The 13,542-nt window shown below is 42.3% G+C and overlaps 3 non-coding genes across 3 annotated transcripts; all 3 read left to right on the top strand.

The window, feature by feature from the left end:
- Positions 1-4,981: 4,981 nt before the first annotated feature.
- On the top strand, positions 4,982-5,054 carry TRNAV-AAC (transfer RNA valine (anticodon AAC)). Its single transcript has one exon. It is a non-coding gene; the product is annotated as a tRNA-Val (tRNA).
- Positions 5,055-6,220: 1,166 nt separating this feature from the next.
- On the top strand, positions 6,221-6,293 carry TRNAV-CAC (transfer RNA valine (anticodon CAC)). Its single transcript has one exon. It is a non-coding gene; the product is annotated as a tRNA-Val (tRNA).
- A 416-nt stretch (positions 6,294-6,709) lies between these two features.
- Positions 6,710-6,782, top strand: TRNAV-AAC (transfer RNA valine (anticodon AAC)). Its single transcript has one exon. It is a non-coding gene; the product is annotated as a tRNA-Val (tRNA).
- The last annotated feature ends 6,760 nt before the right edge of the window (positions 6,783-13,542 follow it).

The following is a 13,542-nucleotide window of genomic DNA, read 5'->3' as shown; positions in this document are numbered from 1 at the left end:
GACCTCACCAACCCCAGGGCTTAATGCCAGGTGACATTACACATCTGGTATTAACCCCATATATTACCCCGTTTGCCACCGCACCAGGGCGCGGGATGAGCTGGGGCGAAGCACCAGGATTGGCGCATCTAATGGATGCGCCACTTCTGGGGCGGCTGCGGCCTGCTATTTTTAGGCTGGGGAAAGTCCAATAACCATGGACCTCCCTAGTCTGAGAATATCAGGCCTCAGCTGTCTGCTTTACCTTGGCTGGTGATCCAATTTTGGGGGACCCCTACGTGGTTTTTTTTTTAATTATTTATTTAATTTACAATAACAGCGTGGGGTGCCCTCAGTTTTGGATTACCAGCCAAGGTGAGGTTGCCAGCTGTGGCCTGCAGGCTGCAGCTGTCTGCTTTACCCTAGCTGGCTACAAAACTAGGGGGAACCCTACGTCATTTTGTTTTCATTTTTTTGGCTAAATACAAAGCTAAGCACCCCTTAGTGCCACATGAAAGGCACCAAAGGGTGCTCCACTTTTTCTCCACTTTTTCTCCACTTTTTCTTCACTTTTTCTCCACTTTTTCTCCATTTTTTTCTCCACTTTTTATCCACTTTTTCTCCACTTTTTCTCCACTTTTTCTTCACTTTTTCTCCACTTTTTATCCATTTTTTCTCCACTTTTTCTCCACTTTTTCTCTGTTCTTTTTCTATGGTCGGTCTACCCATTAGCTCTGCCATGCATACTGTAGCTCTACACCTACTGCACATGTTACTTTATGATTGACATCTTTTTCGTACCAGAGCTGTCTAAGCCTACTCTGACCCCATATTTGTCATTACTATATTGTCCTTGTACTGTATTATGACATTTGTATCATGTGTTTCATTTCTTGCTGTGTTGCAATTTTTTTGCTGCATCCCAATTGTACCTCTACATTGTTCGAGTTTATGTTATTGTTCTCTCACTCTTATGTGATACTGATTATTGTCATTTTTCATGATTACATGCAGATAAGTCCAATCTGACGAAGGCTCAGGCCGAAACGTCATTTGTAACTTGTTTTGGACAAAAACATATATGCTTATGAAAATTTTTTTTTTCTTAATACGGACCAATAAAGAGTGATTTTGCATTACTATCCGCTGTGACTTACTGACTTAGTCTGGGAGATTTAGAGTGCCGAGGCTACTCACTAATTTTATCTATTATTACCTCTGAGCACCTATATACCAGTGAGCAGAGCTTCCTCTACAGTAGTTCTCCTGATTAGGCATGCCCTTACCTCATGAGCAGGGCATTGCAGCTTTGGTAGCAACCATTACGACATGGACTCTGCTGCTGTGGACCCGGGGAGAGTGAGTGCAGATTCATTGCACCCACACTCCTCACATGAAGGGTCCGCACTCCTAGAAAATGGGGGATACGTTCCCTGAGTGTCTCCCCCCCATATTCTAGACGGTCCAGAGTCGTCGTGGGACCCCTTTATTTTTTTTCTTACAATAAATTGGTGAAAGAGGAAATGTTTTGGGGACTGTTTTTTCAAATAAATTTCTTTTGTCGATTTTTTTTTTTTTGTTAGTACTGACAGTTTATGATGTTGGGTATCTAATAGACGCCATAACATCACAAACTGCTGGGCTTGATCTCAGGTGACTTTACAGCTAGTATCATCCCGATTTATTACCCCGTTTGCCACTGCACCAGGGCACGGGATGAGCTGGGGTGAAGCGCCAGGATTGGCGCATCTAGTGGATGCGCCACATCTGGGGTGCCTGCGGCCTGCTATTTTTAGGCTGTGAAGGCCCAATAACTATGTACCTTCCCACAAAAATGGGGTGAAGCCTACGTCATTTGTTTTCTAATTATTTAATGAAATTCATGAAATAATAAAAAAAGGGCTTCCCTTTATTTTTGGTTCCCAGCCGGGTACAAATAGGCAACTGGGGGTTGGGGGCAGCCGTACCTGCCTGCTTTACCTGGCTAGCATACAAAAATATGGCGAAGCCCACATAATTTTTTCAGGGGGCAAAAAACTTCTGCATACAGTCCTGGATGGAGTATGCTGAGCCTTGTAATTCTGCAGCTGCTGTGTGTCTGTATGGAGAAGAGCAGACAGCAGCTGCAGAACTACAAGGCTCAGCATACTCCATCCAGGACTGTATGCAGAATTTTTTTGCCCACCAAAAAAATGACGTGGGCTTTGCCATATTTTTGTATGTTAGCCAGGTACAGCAGGCACCCACGGGCTGCCTCCAACCCCCAGTTGCCTATTTGTACCCGGCTGGGAACCAAAAATATAGGGAAGCCCGTTTTTTTTAATTATTTCACTTATTTCATGAAATAATTAAAAAACAAATGACGTGGGCTTCGCCCCATTTTTTATGTCCAGCCGGGTACAACTAGGCAGCTGGGGATTGGAATCCGCAGCACAGGTTAGCCCGAGGTTTCTGGGCGCCTCTGCTGCGAATTTCAGTCCGCAGCCGTCCCAGAAAATGGCGCTCTCATAGAAGCGCCATCATCTGGCGCTGTATCCAACTCTTCCAACAGCCCTGAAGCCGGGTGGCTTGTTGGGTAATCATGAGTTAATACTGGCTTTGTTTTACTAGCCAGAATTAAGCCAGAGATTCTTCATGTCAGGCACGTTTGACCCGGCCATTAAGAATCTCCAATAAAGGGTTAAAAAAAAACACCACACAGAGAAAAAAATACTTTAATAGAAATAAATACACAGACACATTAGAGACTCCATCTTTATTACCCCCTGTCAGCCCTCCACGATCCTGCTCTTCTGTCTTCTTTCTTTCTAGTGTAGTAGTAGTGACGATTGTAGTGAGGATGAGGTTCACCAGCTCATCACTTGGGGCTGAGGAACCTCATCCTCACGACAATCCTCACTAGTGTAGTAGTAGTGACGATTGTAGTGAGGATGAGTTTACCTAGCTCATCACTTGGGGCTGAGGAACCTCATCCTCACTACAATCCTCACTAGTGTAGTAGTAGTGACGATTGTAGTGAGGATGAGTTTACCCAGCTCATCACTTGGGGCTGAGGAACCTCATCCTCACTACAATCATCACTAGTGTAGTAGTAGTGACGATTGTAGTGAGGATGAGTTTACCCAGCTCATCACTTGGGGCTGAGGAACCTCATCCTCACTACAATCATCACTAGTGTAGTAGTAGTGACGATTGTAGTGAGGATGAGTTTACCCAGCTCATCACTTGGGGCTGAGGAACCTCATCCTCACTACAATCCTCACTAGTGTAGTAGTAGTGACGATTGTAGTGAGGATGAGTTTACCCAGCTCATCACTTGGGGTTGAGGAACCTCATCCTCACTACAATCATCACTAGTGTAGTAGTAGTGACGATTGTAGTGAGGATGAGTTTACCCAGCTCATCACTTGGGGCTGAGGAACCTCATCCTCACTACAATCATCACTAGTGTAGTAGTAGTGACGATTGTAGTGAGGATGAGTTTACCCAGCTCATCACTTGGGGCTGAGGAACCTCATCCTCACTACAATCCTCACTAGTGTAGTAGTAGTGACGATTGTAGTGAGGATGAGTTTACCCAGCTCATCACTTGGGGCTGAGGAACCTCATCCTCACTACAATCCTCACTACAATCGGGAAGCAGCGTGCAGCCTTCACTCCGTGAGTGATCAGTGCTGGCTGTCAGCGGTAACAGCGGTAACGCTGACAGACGCGTTACCATAGCAACGGTGCTCTCGGAGCCGCGGTTAGCGGTGACGTCACCACTAACTGCGTTGCTATGGCAATGGTGATCTCCGTTAATGACCGGCTATGTCAGCCGGTCCCCAACGGAATGGGGAGTCGACCGTGTGCTAGAGCATGTCGCCGGTACACGGCGATACACATATGTGCACCGTATACCGGAGAGATGCACTCGCAGGTCCTACATGACGCGTCATAGTCATGTGACCAGTCTGTAGCCAATGAGATAATAGCCACGTGACTGGTCACATGGCTATTTTGACGTCATGATAGGTCCTGCATATCTGCTGGCAGTGCTGGTCACGGGGAGGATTCAGCGATCATCGGATGGAATAGCGGCAGGAGACAGAGTACAGGAGGGATCGCGGGGACCGGTAAGTGTTATGGCAATGTTTATTAACTGTTTGTGTACATTTATAATGCATTTTTATGTGTTTGTGATTGCCTCCCATTATAGCCTATTGGTTCGAGTTCGGTTCGTCGAACGTTCGACGAACCGAACTCGAACGGGACCCCCGTTCGGCGAACCGACTCGAGCCGAACCACGACCGGTTCGCTCATCTCTAGTCCTGGGTTCAATCCCCAGTGAAACCAATCTGTTCTTAGTGTTGAAATAATACGCTATCCAACTTCAATATATGAAGTTCTCGGCTTTGTTGCCGAATGACGAGATGTTTTGGCTTCCATCACAAACAGAACTACAAATTATTTTTTTTTTTCCCCTGGCGGTCAAAACTCGTCTCTAAATGCCATTACTTTGCAGGATTTCACAGGTTTCATAGTGGAGTCATCATCACGTCTACTTCACACGCAGAAGGTCCTGGGTTCAATCCCCAGTAAAAACAAGCCGTTTTTGCTGTTGAAGTAATTTGCTATCAACCTGTAACATATGAAATTCTTTGTTTTGTTGCCAACTGATAATATATTTTGGCTTCCATCACCAAGAGAACTACGATTTTGGGTTTCTTTTTTATTGACCATTTTAGCAGAAAACATAATCCCATATTATAAAAATCCTATTTGTTTCAAAATATATAGTTCCCATAAATACAAAAGCAAAAGACCAAACTATGGAGAAAAAAGTAACACATTCAATATAAACTTCAATTTAAGCAAAATCCCTTTGTAGGAATAAAACTGGTAAAATATGTAATAATAATTGTAAATGTTTCATTAACCAAAAATACTTTCCTTCAGCAATAAAAAGGCCCCGTCAGTCACAATTCTGCTCTGCTAGCCAATAAACACTAACTTTTCATCAGGTTTCATAGTGTAGTGGTCATCACGTCTGCTTAACACGCAGAAGGTCCTGGGTTCAATCCCCAGTGAAATCAATCTGTTCTTAGTTTTGAAATAATACGCTATCCAACTACAATATATGAAGTTCTCGGCTTTGTTGCCGAATGACGGGATGTTATGACTTCCATCACAAACAGAACTACAAATTATTATTTTTTTTTCCCCTGGCGGTCAAAACTCGTCTCTAAATGCCATTACTTTGCAGGTTTTCACAGGTTTCATAGTGGAGTCGTCATCACGTCTACTTCACACGCAGAAGGTCCTGGGTTCAATCCCCAGTAAAAACAAGCCGTTTTTGCTGTTCAAGTAATTTGCTATCAACCTGTAACATATGAAATTCTTTGTTTTGTTGCCAACTGATAATATATTTTGGCTTCCATCACCAAGAGAACTACGATTTTGGGTTTCTTTTTTATTGACCATTTTAGCAGAAAACATAATCCCATATTATAAAAATCCTATTTGTTTCAAAATATATAGTTCCTTTAAATACAGAAGCAAACAACTAAACTATGTGGGAAAAAAGTAACACATTCAATGTAAGTTTCCTTTTAAGCAAAATCCCTTTGTAGGAATAAAACTGGTAAAATATGCAATAAAAATTGTGAATGTTTCATTAACCAAAAATACTTTCCTTCAGCAATAAAAAGGCCCCGTCAGTCACAATTCTGCTCTGCTAGCCAATACACAGTAACTTTCCATCAGGTTTCATTGAGTAGTGGTCATCACGTCTGCTTAACACGCAGAAGGTCCTGCGTTCAATCCCCAGTAAAACCAATCTGTTCTTGGTGTTGAAATAATACTCAATTAAACTACAATATATGAAGTTCTTGGCTTTGTTGCCGAATGATGGGATGTTTTGGCTTCCATCCCCAACAGAGCTACGAATTTGTTTTTTTTTCCCTGGCGGTCAAAACTCGTCTCTAATTGCCATTACTTTGCAGGCTTTCAAAGGTTTCATAGTGTAGTGGAAATCACGTCTGCTTTACACGCAGAAGGTCCTGGGTTTAATCCCCAGTGAAACCCATGTGTTCTTGGTGTTGAAATAATCCCCTATCAACCTGCAGTATATAAAATTCTTGGCTTTGTTGCTGAATAACGGGATGTTTTAGCTTCCATCACCAACAGAGCTACGAATTTGTTTTTTCCCCCTGGCGGTCAAAACTCGTTTCAAATTGCCATTACTTTGCAGGATTTCGAAGGTTTCATAGTGTAGTGGTCATCACATCTGCTTCACACGCAGAAGGTCCTGGGTTCAATCCCCAGTGAAACCAATCTGTTTTTGGTGTTGAAGTAATTTCCTATCGACTTGTAATATGTGAAATTCTTGGTTTCGTTGCCAAATGACAATACATTTTGGCTTCCATCACAAAGAGAACAACGATTTTGGGTTTCTTTTTTATTGACCATTTTAGCAGAAAACATAATCCCATATTATAAAAATCCTATTTGTTTCAAAAAATATAGTTCCCATAAATACAAAAGCAAAAGACCAAACTATGGAGAAAAAAGTAACACATTCAATATAAACATCAATTTAAGCAAAATCCCTTTGTAGGAATAAAACTGGTAAAATATGTAATAATAATTGTAAATGTTTCATTAACCAAAAATACTTTCCTTCAGCAATAAAAAGGCCCCGTCAGTCACAATTCTGCTCTGCTAGCCAATACACAGTAACTTTTCGTCAGGTTTCATAGTGTAGTGGTCATCACGTCTGCTTAACACGCAGAAGGTCCTGGGTTCAATCCCCAGTGAAACCAATCAGTTCGTAGTGTTGAAAAAATACGCAATCCAACTACAATATATGAAGTTCTTGGCTTTGTTGACGGATGACGGGATGTTTTGGCTTCCATCACCAACAGAGCTACAAATTATTTATTTTTTCCCCTGACGGTCAAAACTCGTCTCTAAATGTCATTACTTTGCAGGATTTCACAGGTTTCATAGTGGAGTCGTCATCACGTCTACTTCACACGCAGAAGGTCCTGGGTTCAATCCCCAGTAAAAACAAGCCGTTTTCGCTGTTGAAGTAATTTGCTATCAACCTGTAACATATGTAATTCTTTGTTTTGTTGCCAACTGATAATATATTTTGGCTTCCATCACCAAGAGAACTACGATTTTGGGTTTCTTTTTTATTGACCATTTTAGCAGAAAACATAATCCCATATTATAAAAATCTTATTTGTTTCAAAATATATAGTTCCCATAAATACAAAAGCAAAAGACCAAACTATGGAGAAAAAAGTAACACATTCAATATAAACTTCAATTTAAGCAAAATCCCTTTGTAGGAATAAAACTGGTAAAATATGTAATAATAATTGTAAATGTTTCATTAACCAAAAATACTTTCCTTCAGCAATAAAAAGGCCCCGTCAGTCACAATTCTGCTCTGCTAGCCAATACACAGTAACTTTTCATCAGGTTTCATAGTGTAGTGGTCATCACGTCTGCGTAACACGCAGAAGGTCCTGGGTTCAATCGCCAGTGAAACCAATCTTTTCTTAGTGTTGAAATAATACGCTATCCAAGTACAATATATGAAGTTCTCGGCTTTGTTGCCGAATGACGGGATGTTTTGGCTTCCATCACAAACAGAACTACAAATTATTTTTTTTTTTCCCCTGGCGGTCAAAACTCGTCTCTAAATGCCATTACTTTGCAGGATTTCACAGGTTTCATAGTGGAGTCGTCATCACGTCTACTTCACACGCAGAAGGTCCTGGGTTCAATCCCCAGTAAAAACAAGCCGTTTTCGCTGTTCAAGTAATTTGCTATCAACCTGTAACACATGAAATTCTATGTTTTGTTGCCAACTGATAATAAATTTTGGCTTCCATCACCAAGAGAACTACGATTTTGGGTTTCTTTTTTATTGACCAATTTAGCAGAAAACATAATCCCATATTATAAAAATCCTATTTGTTTCAAAATATATAGTTCCTTTAAATACAGAAGCAAACAACTAAACTATGTGGAAAAAAGTGACACATTCAATGTAAACTTCCTTTTAAGCAAAATCCCTTTGTAGGAATAAAACTGGTAAAATATGTAATAAAAATTGTGAATGTTTCATTAACCAAAAATACTTTCCTTCAGCAATAAAAAGGCCCCGTCAGTCACAATTCTGCTCTGCTAGCCAATACACAGTAACTTTCCATCAGGTTTCATAGAGTAGTGGTCATCACGTCTGCTTAACACGCAGAAGGTCCTGCGTTCAATCCCCAGTAAAACCAATCTGTTCTTGGTGTTGAAATAATACTCAATTAAACTACAATATATGAAGTTCTTGGCTTTGTTGCCGAATGATGGGATGTTTTGGCTTCCATCCCCAACAGAGCTACGAATTTGTTTTTTTTTTCCCTGGCGGTCAAAACTCGTCTCTAATTGCCATTACTTTGCAGGCTTTCAAAGGTTTCATAGTGTAGTGGAAATCACATCTGCTTCACACGCAGAAGGTCCTGGGTTCAATCCCCAGTGAAACCAATCTGTTTTTGGTGTTGAAGTAATTTCCTATCGACTTGTAATATGTGAAATTCTTGGTTTCGTTGCCAAATGACAATACATTTTGGCTTCCATCACAAAGAGAACTACGATTTTGGGTTTCTTTTTTATTGACCATTTTAGCAGAAAACATAATCCCATATTATAAAAATCCTATTTGTTTCAAAATATATAGTTCCCATAAATACAAAAGCAAAAGACCAAACTATGGAGAAAAAAGTAACACATTCAATATAAACTTCAATTTAAGCAAAATCCCTTTGTAGGAATAAAACTGGTAAAATATGTAATAATAATTGTAAATGTTTCATTAACCAAAAATACTTTCCTTCAGCAATAAAAAGGCCCCGTCAGTCACAATTCTGCTCTGCTAGCCAATACACAGTAACTTTTCGTCAGGATTCATAGTGTAGTGGTCATTATTTCTGCTTAACACGCAGAAGGTCCTGGGTAGAGTTGAGCGCGGTTCGAGGTTCGAGGTTCTCCAGTTATAGGCACGAGTGAATTTGGGGGCTGATCGAACTAGAACTCGAGCTTTTTGCAAAAGCTCAATAGTTCTAGATACGTTCGAGAACGGTTCTAGCAGCAAAAAGCAGGGCTTTTAACAGCTATAGTGTGCAGGAGCCATCGCTGGCAGCCTGCCACAAGCTGGTAACCAAGATATACATCGGGTATCCAACCAAAGCGCTTTGGTTAGTAACCCGATGTTTATCCTAGTTACGTGCAGGAAGCCCACACTTCCCCGCTCAGCTCGCTCCGCCCCCTCCTGCCCGCGGCATGTACACACGTATACACACACACACATACACACACACACACACACACGGTCCCGCTCGGCTTACCTGCGGTCGGCCCGGGGGCAGCAGTCCTTGGCACTGGAAACTGTGGCTGCCGGCCCTTTAAGGCCCGCAGAACACAGCGTTCACTGTGTTCTCCTGCATTGAGCATCATCTGTGGGCGGAGCTACCGCCCGGCGTCCTGCTCGGTCGCACAGATGAAGGAGTCACAGTGCCAGCCAGCGACCCCCAGCACATCGCTTCCCTCCGGCGCTGTGTGGGCCCCATCTGCACCGTGACATGATCAGTATGTGGGACATCACTCCCTCCCCACCCCTCCCTGTCCCCCCGTGCGTGTGTGGGCCCCGCAGAGCCGTGTGTGTGGCCCCCGGAGCCGCATGTGTGGGCCCCGCAGAGCAAGGTGTGTGTTTGTATGTATGCATGCAGCAGAGCAGTATGCGTGTCTAAATGTATGTATATATGCAGCAGAGCAGTATGCGTGTCTGTATGTATGTATGTATATATGCAGCAGAGCAGTATGCGTGTCTGTATGTATGTATATATGCAGCGGAGCAGTATGTGTGTCTGTATGTATGCATGTATATATGCAGCAGAGCAGTATACGTGTCTGTATGTATGTATATATATATATGCAGCAGAGCAGTATACGTGTCTGTATGTATGTATGTATATATGCAGCAGAGCAGTATGCGTTTCTGTATGTATGTATATATGCAGCAGAGCAGTATGCGTGTCTGTATGTATGTATGTATATATGTAGCAGAGTAGTATGCGTGTCTGTATGTATGTATATATATATGCAGCAGAGCAATATGCGTGTCTGTCTGTATGTATGCATGTATGTATGTATGCAGCAGAGCAGTATACGTGTCTGTATATATGTAGCAGAGTAGTATGCGTGTCTGTATGTATATATATATGCAGCAGAGCAATATGCGTGTCTGTCTGTATGTATGCATGTATGTATGCAGCAGAGCAGTATGCGTGTCTGTATGCATGTATGTATATATGCAGCAGAGCAGTATGCGTGTCTGTATGTATGCATATATGCAGCAGAGCAGTATGCGTGTCTGTATGTATGTATGTATGTATATATGTAGCAGAGTAGTATGCGTGTCTGTATGTATGTATATATATATATGCAGCAGAGCAATATGCGTGTCTGTCTGTATGTATGCATGTATGTATGCAGCAGAGCAGTATACGTGTCTGTATGTATGTATATATGTAGCAGAGTAGTATGCGTGTCTGTATGTATATATATATGCAGCAGAGCAATATGCGTGTCTGTATGTATGCATGTATGTATGCAGCAGAGCAGTATACGTGTCTGTATGTATGTATGTATATATGCAGCAGAGCAGTATGCGTGTCTGTATGTATGTATGTATATATGCAGCAGAGCAGTATGCGTGACTGTATGTATGTAGGTATATATGCAGCAGAGCAGTATGCGTGTATGTATGTATATATGCAGCAGAGCAGTATGCGTGTCTGTATATATGTATGTATGTATGTATGCAGCAGAGCAATATATGTGTCTGTATGTATGTATGTATGTATGCAGCAGAGCAGTATGCGTGTCTGTATGTATGTATATATGCAGCAGAGCAGTATGCGTGTATGTATGTATGTATATATGCAGCAGAGCAGTATGCGTGTCTGTATGTATGTATGTATGTATGCAGCAGAGCAATATATGTGTCTGTATGTATGTATGTATGTATGCAGCAGAGCAGTATGCGTGTCTGTATGTATGTATATATGCAGCAGAGCAGTATGCGTGTATGTATGTATGTATATATGCAGCAGAGCAGTATGCGTGTCTGTATGTATGTATGTATATATGTAGCAGAGTAGTATGCGTGTCTGTCTGTATGTATGCATGTATGTATGCAGCAGAGCAGTATACGTGTCTGTATGTATGTATATATGTAGCAGAGCAGTATGCATGTCTGTATGTATGTATGTATGTATATATGCAGCAGAGCAGTATGCGTGTATGTATATATATATGCAGCAGAGCAGTATGCGTGTCTGTATGTATGTATGTATATATGTAGCAGAGTAGTATGCGTGTCTGTATGTATGTATATATATATGCAGCAGAGCAATATGCGTGTCTGTCTGTATGTATGCATGTATGTATGCAGCAGAGCAGTATGCGTGTCTGTATGTATGCTTGTATGTATGCAGCAGAGCAGTATGCGTGTCTGTATGTATGCATGTATGTATGCAGCAGAGCAGTATACGTGTCTGTATGTATGTATGTATATATGCAGCAGAGCAGTATGCGTGTCTATATGTATGTATGTATATATGAAGCAGAGCAGTATGCGTGTCTATGTATGTATGTATATATGTAGCAGAGTAGTATGCATGTCTGTATGTATGTATGTATATATGCAGCAGAGCAGTATGCGTGTCTATGTATGTATGTATATATGTAGCAGAGTAGTATGCGTGTCTGTATGTATGTATATATGCAGCAGAGCAGTATGCGTGTCTATGTATGTATGTATATATGTAGCAGAGTAGTATGCGTGTCTATGTATGTATGTATATATATATGCAGCAGAGCAATATGCGTGTCTGTCTGTATGTATGCATGTATGTATGCAGCAGAGCAGTATGCATGTCTGTATGTATGCATGCAGAGCAGTATGCGTGTCTGTCTGTATGTATGTATGTATGTATGCAGAAGAGCAGTATGTGTGTCTGTTTGTATGTATGTATGCATGTATGTATGCAGCAGAGCAGTATGCGTGTCTGTCTGTATGTATGTATGCAGCAGAGCAGTGTGTGTGTGTGTCTGTATGTATGTATGTATGCAGCAGAGCATTATGTGTGTGTCTGCCTATATGTATGTATGTAGCAGAGCAGTGTGTGTGTGTCTGTCTATATGTATGTATGCATGCAGAGCAGTATGTGTGTGTCTGTATGTATGTATGTATGTATGTATGCAGCATAGCAGTGTGTGTCTCTGTATGTATGCATGTATGATGTGTATCTATGTATGTCAGTGTATATGACTGTATAGATTTGTCTGTTTATATGTATTTTTGTGAGTTTGTCTTTAAATATGTATATGTACGTGTATGTATCTGTGTATGTGTGTGTGTCTGCGTGTTTATGGGGCCCACTGGGACTCTTCCGCCCGGGGCCCACAAAAACCTGGAGCCGGCCCTGCCTGCGGTGATGAAGTTCCGCCATCCCGACCTCAGCGCTGTCACTGTCCTTCATGGCCGCCGCTTGTCACATCACCTTCTCTCGCTTCTGACCTGAGACTGACTAGCGGTGACGTCACGGGCCTCTCGCGATTCTTGGCTGTGAAGGCGGCGGTCATTGAACTCAGTGACAGGGGCTGTCAGTGTGCTGGAGATCAGCGCAGGTAATGTACCTCGCTGACAGCAGCACTTGTCATCCCCTGCAGTGACCTGGGCTGACCCATTGATGTTAGCTCAGGTCACTGCACTGCTCTCCCAGCCAATGGGGAACATCCTGCTCTTCATTGACTGGGACAGTGTGGATCGTCATGGCAACCCCTTGGATTACACCAGACCTGGATTTGTTTTTCATTCTAATAAATTGGTTAAAGAGGGAATGTTTTGGGGAGTGTTTTTTCAAATAAAAATGTGTTTGTCGTCTATTTTTTTTTATTACTGACTGGGTTGGTGATGTCAGGTATCTGATAGACGCCTGACCTCACCAACCCCAGGGCTTAATGCCAGGTGACATTACACATCTGGTATTAACCCCATATATTACCCCGTTTGCCACCGCACCAGGGTGCGGGATGAGCTGGGGCGAAGTACCAGGATTGGTGCATCTAATGGATGCGCCACTTCTGGGGCGGCTGCGGCCTGCTATTTTTAGGCTGGGGAGAGTCCAATAACCATGGACCTCCCTAGTCTGAGAATATCAGGCCTCAGCTGTCTGCTTTACCTTGGCTGGTGATCCAATTTTGGGGGACCCCTACGTGGTTTTTTTTTTAATTATTTATTTAATTTACAATAACAGCGTGGGGTGCCCTCAGTTTTGGATTACCAGCCAAGGTGAGGTTGCCAGCTGTGGCCTGCAGGCTGCAGCTGTCTGCTTTACCCTAGCTGGCTACAAAACTAGGGGGAACCCTACGTCATTTTGTTTTCATTTTTTTGGCTAAATACAAAGCTAAGCACCCCTTAGTGCCACATGAAAGGCACCAAAGGGTGCTCCA

Source organism: Anomaloglossus baeobatrachus, chromosome 2 (genome assembly GCF_048569485.1).
Source record: "Anomaloglossus baeobatrachus isolate aAnoBae1 chromosome 2, aAnoBae1.hap1, whole genome shotgun sequence".
Lineage (NCBI taxonomy): Eukaryota > Metazoa > Chordata > Amphibia > Anura > Aromobatidae > Anomaloglossus > Anomaloglossus baeobatrachus.
This window is presented reverse-complemented; position numbering and strand designations above follow the sequence as displayed.